We start from the raw sequence: 9,674 nt of genomic DNA on the forward strand, positions 1-9,674 counted from the left end.
TCCAGTTCAGATTCGCTTTCAATCGGTGGAAACCCGACGAATTCACCTTCCTCTTCGGCCCTCACGTTTTCACGCCTTAATAGCTCTTCTTCTTCTCCTTCTTCTTCTTCTTCGTCAGATATTATTATGACCTCAGGTTGAGCAGTCTCTGGGACCGTCTCGCTCAGTATATCACCACCTATAATCATACAACATTACCGGTTCATTTAAAAAATAGTAATACATAGGTTTTATTTTATTTAAAAAAAAAAGGAAATTTACCGTTCACTCCTGCAGGTAATTCGTCATCCAATTCTTCCTCATCACTCGTAATTACGAAAATCTCCGGCTGTCTAACCCTCTCGTTCACATCCTCATTCAATTCTGTAAATATCCATTACTAACAGTTAATTTTAAAGCAAGAAAAAGCTCTAAACGTTTCAAAAAAAGAAATACTTACGCCGGATTCCTGTCACAACATCGCCATCTTGTGACGCTGAATAATAATACAGTTGAATTTCATCCAACAACGCTTCTAATTCTGTAAAAATTAAAATTTAAAATAAGAAATACGAACTCATTCACTCATTCAAAAAAAAACAAAAAAAATAAAAAAAAAACTCTCCTAACTCTATAAAATTAAAATAAAAGTAAAACAAAAAATACATATTAATACAGACTTATTCCAAAATCTCTCATAACTTAAAAATAAAATAAACGCTATAAGTATAAAAATAAAGTCATGCATCATTCCATTAAATAAATAAATCACTCACTAAGATGCTTGCTTTTCCAGAAGCTTCATAAAGATGTAGGGGGGTTTTATTTCATAGCAAAAACATTAATAGAAGTGAATATAAGTGCCACATTTGTATGAGTATATATACATATATAGATAATATCAAGAGTTAATTACCTTGATTCATCTTGGAAGCTCAGAGCCGATACCTCTTGAGAATTTTTCAGAGAAGTGAGTGTGGCATTGCGAAGGCCTCATATTTATACATAGAGGAGGGTGTGCAAAACGCAATTTAAAATCCATAAATTTCTATTAGACCCTCAGAAATGACCCTCACAATTAGTTGCGTGTCCGTTCTTCTTCAGCCTAATTTAATTTTATGATCAGCAACCCCTCTGTTCTCACAGGGGGGGTAAGGATACTGATACCGCTAATGACCTGCTCACCATTTTCCTTTTGTAAAATTGATACTGATATAAATGTAACCGTCAGAGTACATGCTTGTTTTTGAAATATATTTTAGGAAGCGTTGTCTTTCAAACTAACATTATAGCCACCGTCTAACCTCACACTTCTTCAGCCCCCCCGTCTGTCCTCACACTTCTTTGACCCTCATGCAGCCATAGGCCTAGCGCACACACACACACAAGCACAGACATACATTTGACCTCCCCGTGAATCTTTGACTGCCTCTGCTTCCCCCTACTCACAGGAATATTGAACAATCGCCTTTCTCATACTAAAAATGGCCCCTCGCAATTAGCTGCGTATCCGTTCTTCAGCCTAATTTAATTTTATGATCAGCAACCCCCTCCGTTCTCACAGGAGGGTGAGGAGACCTGCTCACCATTTTCCTTTTGTAAAATTGATACTGATATAAATGTAACCGTCAGAGTACATGCTTGTTTTTGAAATATATTTTAGGAAGCGTTGTCTTTTCAAACTAACAACATTATAGCCACCGTCTAACCTCACACTTCTTCAGCCGCCCGTCTGTCCTCACACTTCTTTGACCCCCATGCAGCCATACATGCGCGTACGCACACACAAGCACAGACATACATTTGACCTCCCCATGAATCTTTGACTGCATATGCTTCCCCCTACTCACAGAAATATTGAACAAAAATGTCAGATAGTAACTATATCAGTAAGGGGAAATTATATAGTTTTATCCGTTTATTTTCAGATTCAACCCCAGCAGTCACGAACGACTCTTACAACATTTTTACATATAATGTATAACTTCATGTTTTTTAATTTCATAATACCAACCAGCGTATCACAGTTTAACCTTACCTTATACTTCTTGTTTTACAACCTCTAAAAATACCATCTTTGAGCCGTGTTTGCGCATACTTTTCCCCCTTCACCATAATAGAAATGGCTAGTACTTTTCCCCCGGCGGTTTTACCCATACTAAACCACTCCCTCCGATCACGTCATTCAATCTCATTATTATTCATTATTCACTCAATCTAGGGGGGCGTGCACCGGATCCGGAAGTTAACCAAACAATTAGCATTTGAACCCGGGTCAGCCATGATATCTGCAAAAACAGGTAGGAACACCACCTACACATCATCCATCTTCATTAAGGGGTCATTAATCTTCATTAAATGACATCAGGAAGTCATTAAGGGTCATTCATCTTCATTATATAACACCTGGAAGTCATTAAAGGTCATTCATCTTCATTAAACGACATCCGGAAGTCATTAAAGGTCATTCATCTTCATTATACGACATCCGGAAGTCATTAAAGGTCATTCATCCTCATTAAACGACATCCGGAAGTCATTAAAGGTCATTACCCCTCATTAAATGACATCTGGAAGTCATTAAAGGTCATTAACCCTCATTATATGACATCTGGAAGTCATTAAAGGGTCATTAATCTTCATTAAATGACATCAGGAAGTCATTAAGGGTCATTCATCTTCATTAAATGACATCAGGAAGTCATTAGGGGTCATTAATCTTCATTAAATGACATCAGGAAGTCATTAAGGGTCATTAACCCTCATTAAATGACATCAGGAAGTCATTAAGGGTCATTAACCCTCATTATATGACATCTGGAAGTCATTAAAGGGTCATTAATCTTCATTAGGGAGGGGTCATGACCCACACATGACCCCCCTAATCTAATTAAGAATGTCATCCATCAAATTTTGACAGAAGCGGCCTTGTAATATTCTCTCTATGGGTCAATACGTAAAGTGTCCCTTTAAAAATAAAAACTTTTTTTTTTTCGACAATTTGTTTTGCAGTATTCCAATTACTTCACAAAGATTGGGGAATATCAAAATAAACATGATTGGACAATATTTTTTGTCCTGAGAGAGGATATATATATATATATATATATATATATATATATATATATATATATATATATATATATATATATATATATATATAAAGTGCAACAGCAGAGGCTCCCCAAAGAGGAAGGCGGCGTGGGAGAACATTTGATGCTCCGGTCAATGCGTAAATTTAAATGTTTAGTCCTTTGCAATCACAATATTACAGGGGAAGCCTGTTGAATGATAGCTCATTAATTCATTTCATTTTGGTGCAATCCTGCGAGGGAGAAGCACACTTGATGTAAGATGAAATATAAAACACTTATATGAAAATTAAAAACATTATTCAAACGGGTATGAGAAAAAAATGGAGCGCAATACTGCTCCGATGTGAGCGCATATGACTACGTCCGGTAATGTTGCAAATGTAAGGACGGATTAAGTTGTGCATGTAGATGATGGACTGTGATGTGAAACTTTACCGCTCAAAAAGTTAACTGTGCGGAAATGCCGGCATATTTGTGCGGTCAAAAGTGCGGACAAAAGTGGACTTTACGCTACAGACTACAGGCGTTTTTACGCAAAATTCGCCGCAGTGGACTGAATGAATGAGGAAATGAATTGTTGCGAGTGTGTCTGAAAGGGGGCGGGGATGGAGTAAACCTTGAGGTTCCTTGTGGAAAATCTGCTACCGACCAGGTTAGTTGGACAGACGATATTGGTATGGTAACTGACCGAGAGCTTAACTGTCCTGTTTTTATGAAACCGGCTAGAGTTTCCTCTTATTCTCTGGTTTCAGCGACCTCCCTTTCTGAAACGGAAGACGCAGAGTTTCCCCACTTTTTAGGGTTTCTTTACCCAGGTTTCTCCCTAAACCTGCTTTGTGAAATACAGCCCATAGGGAACCTTCCTCTGGAGGACCCGAGTGCCCATCTCTGGAGTGAAGTGACCATTTTCTAGCAATTACAAAACACTCAGATTTGATCATCTGTGGCACTTCAATTGACACTCCAGCATACCTTAAGTACAGCCTGATCACTCAAAGATTTCAACGCTGCGAGCAGGGTTCGAACCTGCGCGGGACTACCCCATTGGATTTCGAGTCCAACGCCTTAACCTCTCGGCCATCGCAGCTGTTAGGTAAGCTGTTTGTCGTTCCCACTGTTGTGCTGTAAAGACAATCTAGACCTGGGGTAGTGAATGATGTGCGGAGTACGGAAACAACTAAAAACCTGCAGGAGTCTGGCCCTCAAGGACCATGACTGGGGAAGCCTGCTCTGGAGGACCGGAGTGTCCATCCCTGGAGTGACCATTTTCAAGCAATTCGAATTTGATCAGCTGTGTCACTTCAGCCTAGACACCAGTAGTCCTTTGGCACAAGCTGATAAGTCGAAGATATCAACGCTGTGAGTAGGTTTCAAACCTGTGTGGGACTACCCCAGTAGAGTTCGAGTCAAATGCCTTTACCTCTTGGCACATCGCAGCTGTCGATGTTGTTATCGTTCCCACTATGGTACTCACTCAGTAGTTTGAGTCTGGTAATTTTCACACAAATATTACAATTCCATATACCCATATGCCTAATAGTTGGCTTAGGGCTTTGCTTCTCACCTCTATCATCACTGTATCATCCTTCTCTGATTCTCCCGGAGGACACTCCCTGCTTCCCACCCCCTTAGCCCCCCCCCCCCGTCCCTCAGGATTCTGGCCAGGAGTGGTGCTGAAAGACTGAACGTGGGAGATGGAAAGCTCTTTGCTTCCATTTCAGCGCTCCCGTCCCAGAGCTTGTGTCTGCCAGCTGGTGAAGCCAAGAGCGGCTGCCCCTGTACAGATGCAGCTTTCCCATTACGTTGATGCATGTCTTTGTTGATATGGCGGATGTCTTTACACGAACCAGAAAACGCGTTATCTGATGGAGGGACCATTCCAGGCCGACCCCATAGCCAGTTGACTGCAAGCCCTGAGCCAGGAATCAAACAGGCCTGGAAATAGGCCAGAAACATTTTTCACTTTTCCAATGACAACAATATTAGCAGTTGCCTTCTTGCACAGAGCCCAGATAACTCATTGATTGAAGCTTGACTTTTAAAATGTTTTTATTGCAAATCTTTTTATTTACTCATGAAAAATCGTCTCTTAAATATTATTCAAAGCCCTCCAAAATGAACTAATGTTCAAACGGTTTTTGATGAGCTAGGGGTCAGCAACCATTCTGTCAATAGAGCCGTTTTAGACCAAAGAAATACAATAACCGAAAATGTGTGTGAAGCCGCAAAACATTTGAAGATTGTGATGCAGGAAACAGTGTTAGTCTAATGTACACAGGGCCGAAGAGCTAATTAGAGCTGTACCATAACAGAAAAATTTGAGAGCAGCATCTAACACGCTAATTCTACGTACACATTAATTTTCTTCTATTTCTCTTCCATTTTTTATTTTTTTAATTATAATTTCTCAGACTTGGTTTTTCATACATTGTTAGACTTTTCCGCCTTTCTGCCAGATTTCTGACATTTTTGGCAATTTTATCAACATATTATGCTCAATTTCTGCCCTTTGTTCTTCCTTTTTTGTCCTGCCTTTTTGCTTTCAATTTTGTAACATTTTGGCATCTTTGTGTACATTTTATGGTAGTTTTTGGAATTTCTTCTTTTGTTTTTGGACATTGTATGGTTACTTTTTGATCAATTTCTTTGCTGCTTTTTTTAGGGGTGGGACAAAAAAACGATTCGACCGAACCATCGGTCGTCAAAGGGAGCTAAACGGCCGTATCGGTAGCAGACTTGTCAACCGATACAAAATCCGCCGGGAATCCTTAGATACATTGCTTGTAAAGCTGTGGACCAGATATCGCGTTGCTGTGAATCGGTTGCGAGTGAGGCTTTATGGTTTTCATAACAATAGCAAGAGTTATGCACCGTGCACTACTTGTTTTGTTTACATTTCAGTAGCATCACTATTCAAGCTACTTCCGTGTTTACAGAGAGCTAGCAAAGTAGCGCTCAGAGACGCTTCATTCCCCGGATGTTGTAAACGTAATGCAAAGACGTTACGCACCTTTTTTTGGGGGGGGAGGGGGGCCGCCTACCGTCAACGCCGTGCTCGCGACACGGCACGCGCGCAGTCGTGCACAACGAGTGACAACATGCAAATGGAGACAGTTAGCAGAAGCCGATGCCGTACATCTCGGTATTTCCCATGGCTATCGAATCCTCTCGGTGCACTTGTATGTCCCGGGCCGGCGTTGGTGCTGCGCGAGAGCCAAAAAGAATAACTCCCCTGACGATCCAATGCATGGATTCAAACGACACAGGTATGTCCCACAGCCAACACACCAGCTAAGCTAAAAGCACACTGCAAGTATCTCATTTCTCAGTTTGTGGCTCCCTGTCAATGTACACAACTAGCATGAGCAGCAGGGAACTGAGACGTGCCCGCAATTACGTCATCAAACTCAAAATGAACGACAGCCCAAAAAACAAAATAAACAGTAGTGATTCCGTGGTCATCATCGTGTCTCAGATTTAAAAAAAACAAAAAAAAGATGTCATACATTAACCAAAAATGAATGTGATGGCAAAGAAAAACAAAAATTGTTAAAAACAAAAATTGTTAATAAAAAGGTTAGGGCACTTTTGGAAATATTTTTGGATATATTAAGTTGTTAAAACGTGTTCCATAAGGTGGTTTCATATTTCTTTTGGCTGGACGGTAGGTTTATTTCATGTCTTAAATTTATGTTTCTGAAATACTTCACAATGTGGACATATTCTGTTTAATTGTGTTGGTGTCTTTTTAAAGGTTAAATATTTATATTTCAAATTGAATTATCAGCCTTTTGTTTTCCTGATCCTGATTTTGAATAAAAAAAAACAAAAACAAAAAACAATTATAACTGTCAATAACAACTAATAAATATTTAAACTGATACATTTTTCAGTCATATCGCCCAGCCCTTTGTTCCGGTCCATTTAAATAATTGATTCAATATATAAAACTATAGAAGACATTGTTGTTGTTCTTTTTTAACACATTTGTAGATACTGTAAAAATTTGTGGTGTTTTAGGATTAATGTTTACAAGCAACAAATGTCACTATAAGTTTTGAATATTGAAATTAATCGTATCGAATCGAAAATTGTATCGTTCCCAAACTTAATCGACCCGTATCGAACCGTTCTGTTCTGAAAGATATCGTTTTTCAATCGAATCTCAACTTGTGTATCGAGACACATATCGAATCGGCCTCATGTCAGAGATTCCCACCCCTAGCTTTTTTATTCAATTCTCTGACATTTTGTCAATTTCACGGACATTTTTTTGTGTGCTAATTTTCTGCTTTTCTTCTCTTCCTTTTTTTGACATTTTCAAGTAATTAAAAAAAAAATCTCCCTTTGATCTCTCTTTTAATGACAACTTTTAGACTTTTTGAATATTTAATTATCCATTTTATTTTAAAATATAAAATAAATATAAACTATATTTTATTTCAAAATATAAATAAATATGTAAAAAAAATAAAAAAAATCTTTTTTTTTCTTTTTTTTAAATTTATTTATTTATTTATTTTTATTTTTTTTAGTAATCCACAGGGATCCACACGAGAGGGACGAAAGAGCCACATGTGGCTCCAGAGCCGGCGGTTGCAGACCTCTGAGCTTTAAGCAACGATGCAACTGTTTAACAATGGAAGCAGATGTTTTGGATGAGATGGATTTGATTCTCTGAAAAAAAAAAGCTCTTTGTGCTGGGGGCTCATCCATCTGCGGTGATCCGTGTTTCAGTACATCTTAATAACGTAATCCTCCTCCCTCGTTTTTCTAGCCCAAGGAATGCTCTTGTTCTTGCACTCTTCTACTTTGTCATATGGGGGCACCCGCTCTTTGATTTGTTTAGCTTCTCTCGTTGGAGGCCGACTGCAGCCATGACTCATCATTTCTCTGAAATGATTGACTTATTATTTATTTATTTTTTGTTCCAACGTCTCAAGTCTGGCTTACGAAAAGGAACATTATTAGGAATCTTTTATCTAAGGTTTCAACATATTTTGAGTACCCCGAGCACATTTCATCATGTTCATTTAGTGGTTTCTTTTCTCAATCCTATCTATTCCTTTCACGCCAGGTATAGATAGACGCTCATTATACAAATAAACCGGCAGTGTACCTGGACCGGAGTTTCATCCATCTTCCAGGCCTCTCATTTATTATCCAACCATTTGTTTCTTTCTGATGTATCAGCAGACTTTCAAGCGCTGACCGTGATAACTGAAGCCGTGGCCAAAGGTTCCAGCTCCTCCCTTTGAAAAGCTGACCCGTTCTTTAAATGTTTAAAGAGCTTATTGCATCATCGGCCCTCGCCCACACATGCATGTTTGGGTGAATCGAGGGTGGAGTTGGGGGCGGGAGGGGGAGTTGCAATACATCATGTGTTTAAGCATTGGAGGGGAGGCGGAGGTTGTTCAGGGTTAATGACCGGCTCTCTCTGTGGGCCGGCGGCTCTCGGAGAGGATAAGACTGGCGGTGTCGGGGCATCTGCAGCGCCGGGGTCACATCGCTCACTTCAAAGGAGCGCCGGGAGTCTGGGTCAGTGTGTTTGGGCCGTTGGGGTGCAGGAGAGAGTGGAGGGGCGCTCGCAGGGATTGAGAACAGGATCATGAGGAGTAAAAGAGATGAAGAGGCCGAGCGATGACTGGAGACAGCGGAAGACAAATCGGACCGAGGCGGAGACAACGCAAAGGTCACGGGGTGGGGGAGGGGAGATGGATGGAGAATTTTCAAGTGAAATTTCAGTCTAATTTAAGAACTGCGTTACATTTAGTGCTAAGTGACAGTAAACTTCCCAGCTGCTAACCAATATACCTCACTACCTATAGACATGTTCACCATGATTTCACGTACTTCCGGCACCGCAAAGATGGGCTCTGCCGTCTCTCGCCTCTTTGCCCAAATTCTCAACGAGTGCTCACATTTTTAGCAACAACGGGAAGAGATGAGAGACTAAACTGCCCACCTTTGCTAAATAAGCCAACCTTACATGTCATTTGACTGATGCAAGCTAATTGAGAAAACACGAAAAGTTTCTGAAAAGATGATTCTTCTCTACCGCCGTAGTCGGAATGTGGGAGATATCAGTCGAAAAGTTACATGTTGAACGCTGACTGTGATTGAAAGATGGAGCGGGGGGATTTCAGACATTGCTAACAGGATCACTTGCTAATTAATGGATTTTGACAGTGATAGTGCGCTGTGGTGTTGATGTTAGCTAGCAGGCTAGCCGTTGTGTTTTGCTAGCAAACATTTTATACATATGTGTCAGAAAATGTGCACCTGATGGAAGTTTGATTCCGACTCTCTCCCGTTAGAAGTAGCTACTCTACCTGTAGGTAAAAAAATAAATAAAAAGTCTGAAAAGAGTGCCGTCATTATTGATCCCTGTGAAATTTTGACCAAATCATGTGACGGACGTTTTACTTACATTCGCTTTGTTAAATTTTATTCCTTACTTACTTAAGAACTATACAGTATAACGCTATGATGCAAATCCCGAAAGAACAGACAAAAGCAAGCAAAGATTTAATATTTTAAATTTATTGCAAGTTTTCTGTTATGTACATGTATATTTACAAAGATATCCTAATGTGTACT

General features: G+C 39.8%; 2 long non-coding RNA genes and 1 other non-coding gene across 3 annotated transcripts in view; 1 reads left to right on the forward strand and 2 right to left on the reverse strand.

Moving 5' to 3' along the window:
• Positions 1 to 9,674, forward strand: part of LOC144001931 (uncharacterized) — an 87,260-nt gene that overhangs the window by 53,539 nt on the left and 24,047 nt on the right. The window lies entirely within an intron of this gene.
• LOC144001973 (uncharacterized) lies at positions 85 to 512 on the reverse strand. Its single transcript, XR_013278638.1, has 3 exons — positions 440 to 512; positions 262 to 363; positions 85 to 178 (listed from the first exon to the last, which is right to left on the reverse strand). It is a non-coding gene; the product is annotated as an uncharacterized LOC144001973 (long non-coding RNA).
• Positions 4,080 to 4,161, reverse strand: trnas-cga (transfer RNA serine (anticodon CGA)). Its single transcript has one exon. It is a non-coding gene; the product is annotated as a tRNA-Ser (tRNA).

The sequence above is a fragment of the Festucalex cinctus genome, chromosome 15 (assembly GCF_051991245.1).
Source record: "Festucalex cinctus isolate MCC-2025b chromosome 15, RoL_Fcin_1.0, whole genome shotgun sequence".
In the NCBI taxonomy this organism is placed as follows: Eukaryota; Metazoa; Chordata; class Actinopteri; order Syngnathiformes; family Syngnathidae; genus Festucalex; species Festucalex cinctus.